Raw genomic sequence first — 12,450 nt, forward strand, 5'->3', positions numbered from 1 at the left:
GTTTTTCTTAATCATCTGTGGATCTATGGATCAGAATAGTTTCTTCGAGGTAATTTTCCTTCAGGTTCCAGGTCACTTGTAGAGATTCTCTAGATAATCTAATGTTGCTAAAGCCTGCTAGTGATAAGACAGTAAAACCCAATTGGCCTTCAGTAATCAGATTGGCCTTCCAGTAATGAGTTCATGTGGTGAAAACCTGTTCAGATTTTATGGAGCTAACCTTATAAACGACAGCTAGAAAAAGAACATAAAAATAGGCCAATAAGATACCCCATCCCATTATAGCAGTTCAGAGATGCTGAGATATTGAAACAAGAAGATTCATGAGAAAAAATAATTGCTTGAGGTCACATAATTTATATGTTTCTGAAACTGGATTTGAACTTAGGTTTTCCTGATCCATGTATTTTCCAACCATGTTGGCTTGATGCTAAATATAAAATGTATTTTGTATTTAAGTTCTGTGTGTCTTGTCCCCTCAACTAGACCTGAATAATATTGGCTGGGGTGAGTGAGGCAGGGGAAGGGAAAGGGAGACAGAGAAAGAAACTATCTTTTTGAAGGCTTTGAAAATTCCACATAAAAGTTTTTACTCTTTTTCCTACTGGTAACATGCCTAATTTTTATATTACTAACAGGATTCCGTGGTGATAGATAACCTGGCTAGCCCTGATCCCAATTGCAGGGTATGAGGTGAACATTGGAGCTGTTTTTATTTCAATTCCTCTTTTGAAATGGTAGTTGATAGTTTGAATTTTTTCTTTGGAAGACAATTTGCTTACATATTCTGACTATTTATCTATTGGAGAATGACTTGATCTTAAATATTTTTAAATTTCCAGTATGAGAATTATCAGGCTTTTATCAATAATACTTGATGCAAAGATTATTTCCCACTTACCACTATTTTTAAATCTTTGCTTTCTGGTCTGGAATTTAACTGCTTATTAAATAGATACTGTAGAAGAACACTCCCCTCCCCCCCCTTTTTTTAAAATGAAGACCTTTATTTTTGTATAAAACTGTATAAATTTTTTTATATTTTTGTATAAAATTTTGAGTAGATTCATGATTGAAGTCTGCAACAAAGAAAAACTAAGGCCACAAGGTTCCAGCACAATCAGTGCATTAGTAAAACTAACAATGGCCAATAAATGGGCTCCTTGGTAACTGAGTAATTTAGTAACTAAACTTGACAATTTAGGCAGTTCTTTTATAATCCTAAAAGAAGAACCTTGAACAGGCAAAAAAAAAAAAAAAATTGACCTAATCTGTAGCAGTGTTAGGTTTGGCTAGAATTGGAGAATTGGATTTTGCACAGCCTGGAGCAACAGCAATGGCTTAGATTTCCTGGAATATCTGACATTAAAGCTTCATGGAATTCATTTGACCTTTATCTTAAGTAAGCTCCTCCTGAAAGTGGGTGAAACCTGACTTGTAAGAGTGAAATAGGGAATGAAAGTTGTAGGTTTAAGGGGCTTAAACTCATACAGTGAGGTAGAATAATAACTTGATTAAGCTTTAATGAAAAAGAGTAGTATATCAGATTTTAATATCATGATTTATAATAAACATAAGCCCTCTAAGTAGTAAATTATAAACCTCTCCCTGTTAGTTATGTATATTTGAGGTAAACCGGATTGTTGGGATTAAGCTATCCTAAACCAGTTTGGAATCTGGTCCTCCCCTTCGCAGGCTCAGAAATTCTATTTCAATAGTTTATCTAGAAATGATCAAACTCTGGGAAAATCATAATCTTAGAAGAGAATAATTTGGGAAGCAGAAGGCCAAATAATTTACTTGTAGTGGGAGATATATTTAGCAAGAGAAGCCATTTGGATATGGTCTCTGTATTTAAGTTCACTTGGGACCAGATCACATAGTTATTTAATGAAGTAGAATCCAAAATTAAGTGAATGGGAACAAAAAGAGATGGGAGCTCTTATACGAAATATCTATCAAAAGAAAGTATCATAATGAATTAGCCTTTTCTAATCTATGAATGTTTCTCTAGAGAAGTAGACTCAGCTTTTTGGACACATCCGTATTAGTAAAATAATTTTGGGCACCCCACAATAAATTATATCATTTTATTATATTAACATATACATTATAAAATATGTACAAAATCAATTTTTAAAAGGATGAGAGAGATGAAATAATATTAAATTTATTAGCAATATATTATCTTGATTGAATATGCTTCATTATGCTTGAAAATCTTGGTTTAATATTTTGTGATAGTATTTTGAAGGTCTAGTTCTAATTTCTAAAATCTTGGTTTAATATTTTGTGATAGTATTTTGAAGGTCTAGTTCTAATTAAAACAATTACTCGTTTTAATAGTCAGTTGAAAGAGAGACCTCACAAAGATAGGTAGATCCAAAAAGAAGATCTGCCTAGAGAATTTTAATCATTAACTCAAGGTAAATTAGTGGTGCAGTAGATAGGTTGGCATGCAGGGAATAGAGCCAAGAAGACCTGCGTTAAAATCTGGCCACTTATACTTATTAGCTGTGTATCCCTGGGCAAGTCACTTAACCTCAGTTTCTTCAGCTGTAAAATAGGAATAATTAATAATAATAATAACAACAATGATAATACCTACCTTCCAGGATTGCTGTGAGAATTAAATGAGATAATATTTGTAAAGTTCTTAATTGGGAAAAATTACTATTCAAGCACAGGTGATTTATTCTCTGAACAATATCTGTTTGTAGCTATACGAGCAAAAGGGGTAAATATTCTATAACTGGTCTCTGAATGCCATTTGTATAGAATGCCAAAATCTGTAGACAAATTGAATGTTTTTTCTACGTAAAATAATTTGGAGATGAATTCAATCAAATTAACATTAATGGATGTGCTACAAATTTTGTGTCTGTATTTTCAATCCATCATATTGTTTTATGTTAGCATGGTTATAGTTGCATTGTGATTTTGGGGAATTACTGTATAGAAGTGCTGTTAATTTGTAGAATAATACCTGTGATATAAAGCAATTATATCATTAAGTTAGCTCTTCTTTTTGTCTAAGTGCTATGACTTTGAGATAGTACTTATTAGAGGTTTTTGTCTGTAATACAATGTCTTTGTGGTTGAAAACTTTCTTAAGTGTTCAATTGGGCATATTTTGGTTTGTAAAAAAAATAATAACTCGATGTCTGGGAAAATACAAAAGATTTTGGAAGTCTCATTATCTGCGAGGTTCTGTGTGAACTGGCAGGTTCTCCTGGATTTTTGGTCTTGGCAAGGTCATAAAAATCTTAGCAGCAAGAATCTATAGTAAGGCCCTATCTCTATGGGGAATACCATGCTGATCCCATATAAAATGTGATTTCTTATACATATGCATAATAAAGTTTAGGTGATAAATTGGACACACAGTAAGACATTACCAACATTAAATACAGTAATAATAAAGTACATTGTATACTGTTTTATAGTGCCGTCTCCTCTTGTCTGCAGGGTAATACATTCCAAGATGCCCATTTAAGAGGTCTCAGAGACCACTCAAAAGAGAATCTGGGGATTTCTCAGAAATGCAGGGTTGGGGAACAAACACGAAAACTATAAAAGAATGTATATTTTGCAACTCTGGGTCTCAGACTTCAAACTGGGGAGTCTGTAGACATCTGATCTGTGTGATTTCTTTGCTCTCAATAAAGCCAGATCTTTGCTCAGGACGGTTTCCCAGTCTCTTTTCTTTCAGTTGTAAAGCTTCAGAATGTAATTATTTTTAAAATTTCTAATAATTCGTTTTTGCTTCAGGATGTGTTAAATTAATAAGAAGTTTATATAGTATTTATTAGGCACCAAACAATGCTTAGGCACTGAATAATTATCTTATTTATTCCTCACAACAGCTTTGGGAGCTAGTTGCTATTATTGTCCTCATTTTACAGATGAGGAAACTGAGGCAAGAGATTAAATGATTTGCTCAAGGCCACACATTTAGTAAGTCTCAGGTAGGATTGAATCCAAGTCCTGTTCTGACTACTGACTACTGACTGAAAGTGAAACCCTTTGAAAAAGCTTCATGTGCTTAATAAATCGACTGGGTGGTACAGTGAATTAGAAAGCCCAGACTGAAGTCAGAAAGGCTTACCTACCCGAGTTCAAATCTGGCCTCAGATACTTACTAGTTGTGTGACCCTGGGCAAGTCATGTAACTTTTTGCCTTAGTTTCCTCACCTGTAAAATGAACTAGAGAAGGAAGTGATAAAACCACACCAGTATTTTTGCCAAAAAAAATCTCAATGGGGTCACAAAGAGCTGGATATGACAGAAAAGACTGAATGACAACATGTGCTTAATAAGTACTAAGGATAGGTATTTTTTGTTACTTGTTATTTATTGTGAACTTGCTGATATTGCTGTTAACATGAAAAACAACTAGGGTGGCAGCTAGAAGGCTCAGTGGATTGGAAGCCAGGCTTAGGAGATCTTGGATTCAAATGTAGCCTCAGATACTTCCTAGCTGTGTGACCCTGGATAAATCATTTAACCCCTAATTGCTTAGCCTTTTACTCCTCTTCTGCCTTGGAACTAATACACAATATTGATTCTAAGATGGAAGGTAAGGGCTTTTTTTTTTTTTTTTTTTTTTTTAAACTAAAATAACTGTACCCTGCTCTAAGCTGTATATATGGTAGACCTTTCTTTGTAAAGTGGAACTTCTTGGGATCATAATTTGATTTGTTCTGATAATTGAATACAGGTATAACTTTTTGAGTGATTTTTAAGCCAGTACTCTTATTATTCAAGAGAAAATGCCAAGAACTGCTCCTGGGAGTATCATCTCTGAATGTTAATGGATCAAAGACAGCCTTCTGAGGTAAAAGGTTCCTCTTGACTCAGTTTTCCACCTGTTATGAGCCCCTTTCATTAATGTTGATCTCTGTTGTTTGACTGGCTATTCCAAAAGGAATTGGACTTTATTTTTAATTAGTTTAGTTTTAAATATTTTTCCATTGCCAAATGATTCATGTTCTCTCTCTCCCCTCTTCTCCATCCCTCCTGTCCCCACCCCCAAGCTGACAAGCAATTCCACTGGGTTATACATGTATTATTACTTGATACCTATTTCCATATTATTCATTTTTGTAATAGAGTAATTTTTAAAAACCAAAACCCCACATCCTTTGCCCATATAAACAAGTGATGAATCATATGCTTTTCTTCTGTGTTTCTACTCCCACAGTTCTTTCTCTGGAGGTGGATAGTGTTCTTTCTCATAAGTCCCTCAGGATTGTCCTGGGTCACTGCACTGAAAAGTTGATTACATTTGATTGTCCCACAATGTTTCAGTTTCTGTGTATGATGTTCTCCTGGTTCTGCTCATTTCACCCCGCATCAGTTCATGGAGGTCTTTCCAGTTCATATAGAAATCAAACAGTTCATCATTCCTTGTAGCACAATAGTATTCCATCACCATCATATACCACAATTTGTTTAGCCATTCCCTAGTCAAGGACACCCCCTCATTTTCTAATTTTTTGCCACCACAAAGGGCACAGCTATGAATATCTTTGTACAACCATTTTTTATTATCTCTTTGGGGTACAAATCTAGTAGTGGTATTGCTGGATCCAAGGACATACCTTCTTTTAAAGCCTTTTGGTCATAAAGGAATTGGACTTTTACGTAAGCCTTTAGGCTTAGTCCTGATGGTATTGTTAACAATGATGTCCCTCCTCTATAGTAAATTTCTCTGACCATGACAAAAGAAAAGAAAATGTTTTAGAAGGAATCTTATTGTTACAGTGACCATATGGAGGAGATATAGGAAAATAGCTTGATGGAGTAGTAACTCAAAGTGTGGGTCCTCTAAGGATGGGGGAATCCTGGGTTTTTGTAAAACAGGTGAAAAAGAATCAGTGGTTATGGAGAGTAAAAATTAGAGGGTGGTAACTGTGGGGGCTCTCTATCAGAGGAGACAGGAGAGGTTGGGATCCAAGGGTATTTGTAGAGAATGATTATCTCTGCATCAGAGACTGGAAGAGAGAATAGAAGGGGATATCAAGGGGGTTAAAGATGTAGACTAGAGGAAAATGGTCTTTTTTTTTTCTTAAAATTTTTTTCTTAAATTTTCAAAATTACATGTAAAAACAGTTTCTAAAATTTTAAAAAGAATTTTGAGTCTTGAATTATCTCCCTCTCTCCATTCTTCTCACCCCTGCCAAGATGGTAAGCAATCTGGTATAGATTTTACATGAGCAATCAATCATAAAACATTTTCCCATATTAATCCTTTTGTGGAAAGAAACGTGAACAGAAAAAAAATTAAGAAGAAATGGGAAAAATGTTTGCTTTGGTCTGGATTCAGACTCCAGCAGTTCTTTCTCTGAAAGCAGATGGCATTTTTTTTTTATCATGAATTCTTTGGGATTATTTTGGATCATTGCATTTCTGAGAATACCTGTTATTCACAGTTGTTTACTGCATAGTATTCCTGCCACTGTGTACAATGTTCTGCTTATTTCACTCTGCTTCCATTCATGTAAGTCTTTCTGGGTTTTTCTGAGCTCTTCCTGTTCATCATTTCTTACAGTGCAATAGTATTCCTCCCCATAGTAGGTCTTAATAAATGATTGCTAATTTATTGTTCGAGAAGAGGGAGATGAAGAAAAATGGTCTATATTTTCCCAGTAAAGTAGTATAAAAGGTGGAGGTAGAGGATAGAAAATGACATATGAGGAGAGGTTTGAATTGTTGCTGTGAGGAGTGTGACAGTCAATTAGGGAAAAGTGAAAGAATTGCCTTGCTGGATAAGATTAGTTAACAAATTTGTAGTGGGCCCGATCACCATAGTTATAGGCCAATTCTAGTAATTAGGGTGAGAGTAATCCAGGAATGGGGTTTGGCAAGGCAGGAAGGGCAGGGGCAAGTGATAGATGTAGGATGCCAAGGACTCAAGAGACAAGAGCCGTGTAATGTTGAACTGGTTAACTAGCATGTGGATCAGGAGGGGAAGAAAATGAAATCAAAGCATAAGTGAATACTAAAGGGTGAAAGGAATGGAAGTCATAATGAAGATACAAAATTGATTTGGGAGGAGTGAAACAAACCAAATGGAAAGATGGAATGATGGGTTAAGATAGTTTGGAATTCTTGATCATGGAAATGAGTAATGCTAGATCAAAGGTGGGACCATATCAGTCAGTAAACATTGCCTACTATGCTCAAGGTACTGTGCCAAGTGCTAGAGATAAAAATGAAAAAGAAAAAAAACCAAACCCTGCCCTCAAGAAGCTTACAGTCGAATAGGGGAGCATTTAAAAAATAATAACCCTTTCCTTTCTGTCTTAGGATCAATACTGTGTATTGGTTCCAAGGCAGGAGAGTGGTAAGGAGTAGGTAATGGGAATTAAAACACTTGTCCAGGGTCACTCAGCTAGGAAGTGTCTGCAGACAAATATGAATCCAGGATCTCTTGTCTCTAAGGCTGCTGGCCCTCTCTCCACCGAGTCACCCAGCTGTTCCCACAGTGGGATGAGATTGTTATCTGTCTTATCCTTAGTTTCAAGGAGGACCAACGACATCACAGAGTGATGTCTTGATTCAGAATGAATTGATTTAAATGAGGTAGAGAAAGTTGTCAGCCTCCTTCTCTCTTTCAGAGTCACTGAAGCCCAGTGGCCAGACAAAAGTCAGGTTGATTGGTCGACCTAAGGACAATCTTGGCATCTTCCAGATTTGATTAAGAGCTCCACAGTGCCTGCTTCAGCAACTTCATGGCCATTGGAACAAACTGTTCTCATCTTGCCCATTCAACTAGAAGAAGTCTTTATGTGCTTGGGGTAGAGACGAGCCTCCTTAACTGATCAATGAAGGTCTAGCCTGCCTGCCCAGACCATTTTCCTGGAGTGTGGCCGCTGCACATGCTACAGTCTCTTCAGGTGAGAGCTGGGTGAAAGGTGGACACCAAAGGTGATTGAGCAGCCCTAGAAAGGGTTCAGGAAGCCTTCATATCAGAGGTGCTAGTCCTCCCTGAACACCCCATACACTCCAAATGGAGGAAGACAACACACAAAAGAAAGCTGAGAGGGGGGTGTGGAGACCTGGTGCAGAACACAAAGAAATCCAAAGTGAGCCCAGCAGGGTGGGAAATGAGAGATCTGAGGAGATGTTTGTCTTGTTTCCTCTCCTTAAGTGTTTATGACTCTCCCCTCCAATCAGAGGGGCAGAATGTACCTACAAGGTCTTAGTAATAAGGATGATTGGATCATGCAAGATGATGAGATTTCCCAATGGTGAGTTTACTAAGGGCATGGTGAAGTCAACCACAGATGACCACAGATAAATAAATGCTAAATAATTTTTTGGAGGGAATTATTAGATTGAAGTAAATCTGTTAGAGACAGTCCTCAAAATAAGATAATTTATTAAAAAGAAAGTAAGAGCATCTAAAATATATGCATTTAGGTACTACAAGAGACTTAAAAAGATACCACAACAGTACTTTTTTTAAATATGTATAACAAAGTAGCAACTCCAATAGGTATCTACAAAAACTTCATCCTTGAATCATGAGCAATATATTAATGATAATTGTAAAAGACTTAGCTACTCTGCCATACATGACAGTTCCAAAGGGCTCCATCATGAAAAATGGTATCCCTCTCCAGAGAGAGAACTGATAGCTTAAAAAAAATCTTTACCTTCCATCTTAGAATCAATACTGTGCATTGGCTCCAAGGCAGAAGAGAGGTAAGGGCTAGGCAATGAGGATGAAGTGGATTTTCCAGGGTCACACAGCTAAGAAACATCTCAGGCCAGATCTGAATCCAGGACCTCCCATCTGTAGGGTTGGTTCTCAATCCACTGAGCCAGCTAGCTGCCCTTCCTCTGTACGTGCCCTTATTCTTGACAGTCGCTAAATAATTTTAGAAGATGACTCCTTAAGATCATATTCTATTATAATTTAACCTCCCTAAAACCATGCTGTTAGAATTTAACCTTCACTTGTTCCTTACGCTAGCAACTGGAAGAGGGGATAGGAATTAAGCATCATGTAGGGATGGCATTTAACCTGGGCCTTAAAAGGATCTAAGGATTCTACCAGGCAGAAATAGGGAGGGCAGTTCAGGCAGGTGGGGGCAGCCAGCATGAAGGCATGGAAGCAGATGGAATGCCATGTTTGGGGAGGTAGGGAACAGTAAGGCCGTCAGTCAGACTGTGGAGTGCCTGAAAGGTAATTCATGCAATATAAACCTGGAGAGGTAGGCTAGAGCTTTCTGTAACATCTTTCCTACTAGTCGGTAGGGCTTTGGGGAGGAAAGAAAAAGGCAATTTGGAGGGGGCTGTCAACTGTTCCATGGTTCCCTCCCTCAGGAGACAAGGAGGGAGAGGCAGGAGCATAAGGGTGGAAATCTCAAATGGAGCCAGACACAGGGGACTCTCCTTTCCTGACATTTGAGGATAAGGCACTTAAGAGGTGCAGTTAATGGATGGAAGATTTGAAGGGTAGAAGTTCCCACAGAGGAGAGAAAGGGGACCAGAGGAAGTTGGGGGAAATCCAGTAGTCAGGATGGAACTTTGATAGCCTGGGGCAGAGCCTAGTGAAGGAAGAAAGGGAAACAGAACCTACTGTAAGCAACCAATCAGAGGAACTGCCCATCTCTCCATCCATCCATCTGGATGCTGTAGATGCTATCCATCAAACTAGCTGAACAAGAGTCCTGTAGAAGTTTGGAAAGGTGGGAATATACTTTATTTTGTCAGCTCTAAGAGTTTGCTAGGAGAAAGTAGGTAGGTCCCTTACAGACAAAAGTACTCACCAATAGCATTCTGTCCACCATTTTAATAGCAAAAGAAAAAAAATATTCCAGTACCAACTTTAGAGCCTATTAGTTGTGAGAAGTGAAAACTTCCTTGCTCCCTTGACTCTTATTCCTGTTCTCTCTTCTGGACCACTGATTTAGCTTAGGAGATAGGAATAGTTATAATTTCACATTGCATTTCCTGCCTCTGAATTTGCACACTGATCACTCAGGTAGAGACCATGTTTCATGCATTCCCTAATATGAGGGTGGGAGACAGAATTAATCAGAGGAGCCTGGGGGGCAGCTGAGTGGTTCAGTGGATTGAGAGTTAGACCCAGAGACGAGGTTCTTGGTTCAAATTTGACCTCAGATACTTCCTAGCTGTGTGATCCTGGGCAAGTCCCCTAAACCCCATTGCCTAGCCCTTATCACTCTTCTGCCTTAGAATCAATACCCAGTATTTTTTTTAACCTTTACCCTCCATCTTAGGTGGAGGGTAAAGGTTAAAAAAAAATCAGAGGAGCCAATAAAAAAAAAGAAGAAAATGAAATATAGCATGTTTCAGTCTGCATTCAGACTCTATCAGTTCTTTCTTGGAGGGCAGATGGCATTTTTCATCGAGTCTCTAGGACTGATTGTCTTGGATCATGGCATTGCTGAAAATAACTAGAACAAGAGTCTGTTTTGGGGGCAGCTGGGTAGCTCAGTGGATTGAGAGTCAGGCCTAGAGATGGGAGGTCCTGGGTTCAAATCCGGCCTCAGACACTTCCCAGCTGTGTGACCCTGGGCAAGTCACTTGACCCCCATTGCCCACCCTTACCACTGTTCCACCTAGGAGCCAATACACAGAAGTTAAGGGTTTAAAAAATAAAAAAAAAAAGAACTAGCAAAAATTGACTAAGAGTTGCCCCAGGGTGATTAACAACATATCATTAGCATCTCGTTTGCAATGCAGTTTTCATCTCCTGACAAGGTAAATCATAGGCAAGGTAATATCAGTTCCTTCAGTATAGCAAGGTTTTAATAGCCCAAATAATCGACCCCTTCCCTTCCAAAGCCAGAAAAAAAGCATTCCTGAAAATGGCCACTGTGACTCCGTCACCATGACCATTACCACTGCCATTCCTCCCTAAAAACAATAAAGCCTACCTGACGCGGAGACTGCCTGACTTGTCAGTTCTTTGGACAAGATCTCGATATTCACATCAATATAACTCTAGGTGGCTTTGATTTCTGCATCTGAAAACTGGGAGGCAGTGACTTTAAACAGAGCAGCAGCCATACCAGGTGCTCTCACCACCCACAGACAATGAAGATTATAGGGCATCCCTGTATTGGGTACCAGGCACAGGATTGGGTGCTGTTTGGCAACTCTATTGGTCATTACTCAATTTTGGGTCAGATGAGGTGGGAGAGAGTGTTTGCTGTTTCAAGGAAGTAGGGTCTTTTCTGGGTAAGGACCAGAATATAGACCAGAAAAGCAGTAACCACTCCTCTCCCCAGATCATGCCACCTTGGAAACACTAAAATTTACCAATCCCCAAAACTAGCTGTGAAGACAGCAACTTGAAAGAGTCTGTGGGGCAGCTAGGTGGCTCAGTGGATAAAGAATTTGGCCTAGAGGCAGGAGGTCCTGGGTTCAAATTTGGGCAAAGACACTTCCTGCCTATGTGACCCTGGGCAAATCATGTAACCCCCATTGAGTAGCTCTTACCACTCTTCAGTATTGATCCTGAAATACAAGATAAAGGTTTTAAAAAAAGAAAAAAAGATGATTAGAAGCCCCAGAGAGGGAACAGTTAGAACAACTCTTACTGTTCAGAATTGTACTAATGGTAGAAGAAATACAAAATCTAACTGAAGAAGATAATTCCTCAAAGCACCTTTCTGAGAGTGGGGTTCTTATATTCTGATTTTGGGTGTCCCTACTCTGGAACTGGCAGATTTTTGTATATCAGGGGTCAGGACAAAATATCATTTTGGGGATTTGTTATCAGGAAGCAAAACAAGCTGGTGGTAGTCAAAATATTTTAAGGCACACAGCTGTACATCTTCAAAAGCCTTACAAAATACTTTAAAAGGCAAAGCTGTACAGCTTAAAAAAATCTTATAGCAATGTTTTCCCATGAGTATGTTCTATAAGCTTATAGTCTCCCTTAAAGGAAGACTGTCATGGCAGCCTCAAGACAATCAGGCCTAATCTTATAACAATAGTTTCCATGTATAGATTCCTTAAGCTACAGCCTTCCTTAAGGGGAAGGCCCAATCTTATAACCATCCACCTCTTGGTCTTTGAGACTACATGACCAGTGTGAGGGAAGTGCCCTTTGCAAGAAGGGCTTAGAGAAATGCAAATTAAAACATCTCTGAGGTACTATCTCACATTCATCAGATTGGCTAACATGACAGAAAAGGAAGAATGGCAAATGCTGGAAGAGATGTGGAAAAAGCAGCACACTAATGTATTGTTGGTGGATTATGAACTGGTCCAACCATTCTGGAGAACAATCCGTATAAAACTGTGTTCCCTGGAAATATCCCTTTCCTAACTAGACCTGAATACTGCTTGGGATGAGTGAGACAGGGGAGGAGAGGAGGAAAGAGGGAAGAGAGAGGTGGGGGGATAGAGGGGACAGAGACAGAGGATTGAGGGGGGAAGAGAGAGAGAGAGAGAGAGGAGGGA

The sequence above is a fragment of the Gracilinanus agilis genome, chromosome 1 (assembly GCF_016433145.1).
Source record: "Gracilinanus agilis isolate LMUSP501 chromosome 1, AgileGrace, whole genome shotgun sequence".
NCBI classification, from domain to species: Eukaryota; Metazoa; Chordata; class Mammalia; order Didelphimorphia; family Didelphidae; genus Gracilinanus; species Gracilinanus agilis.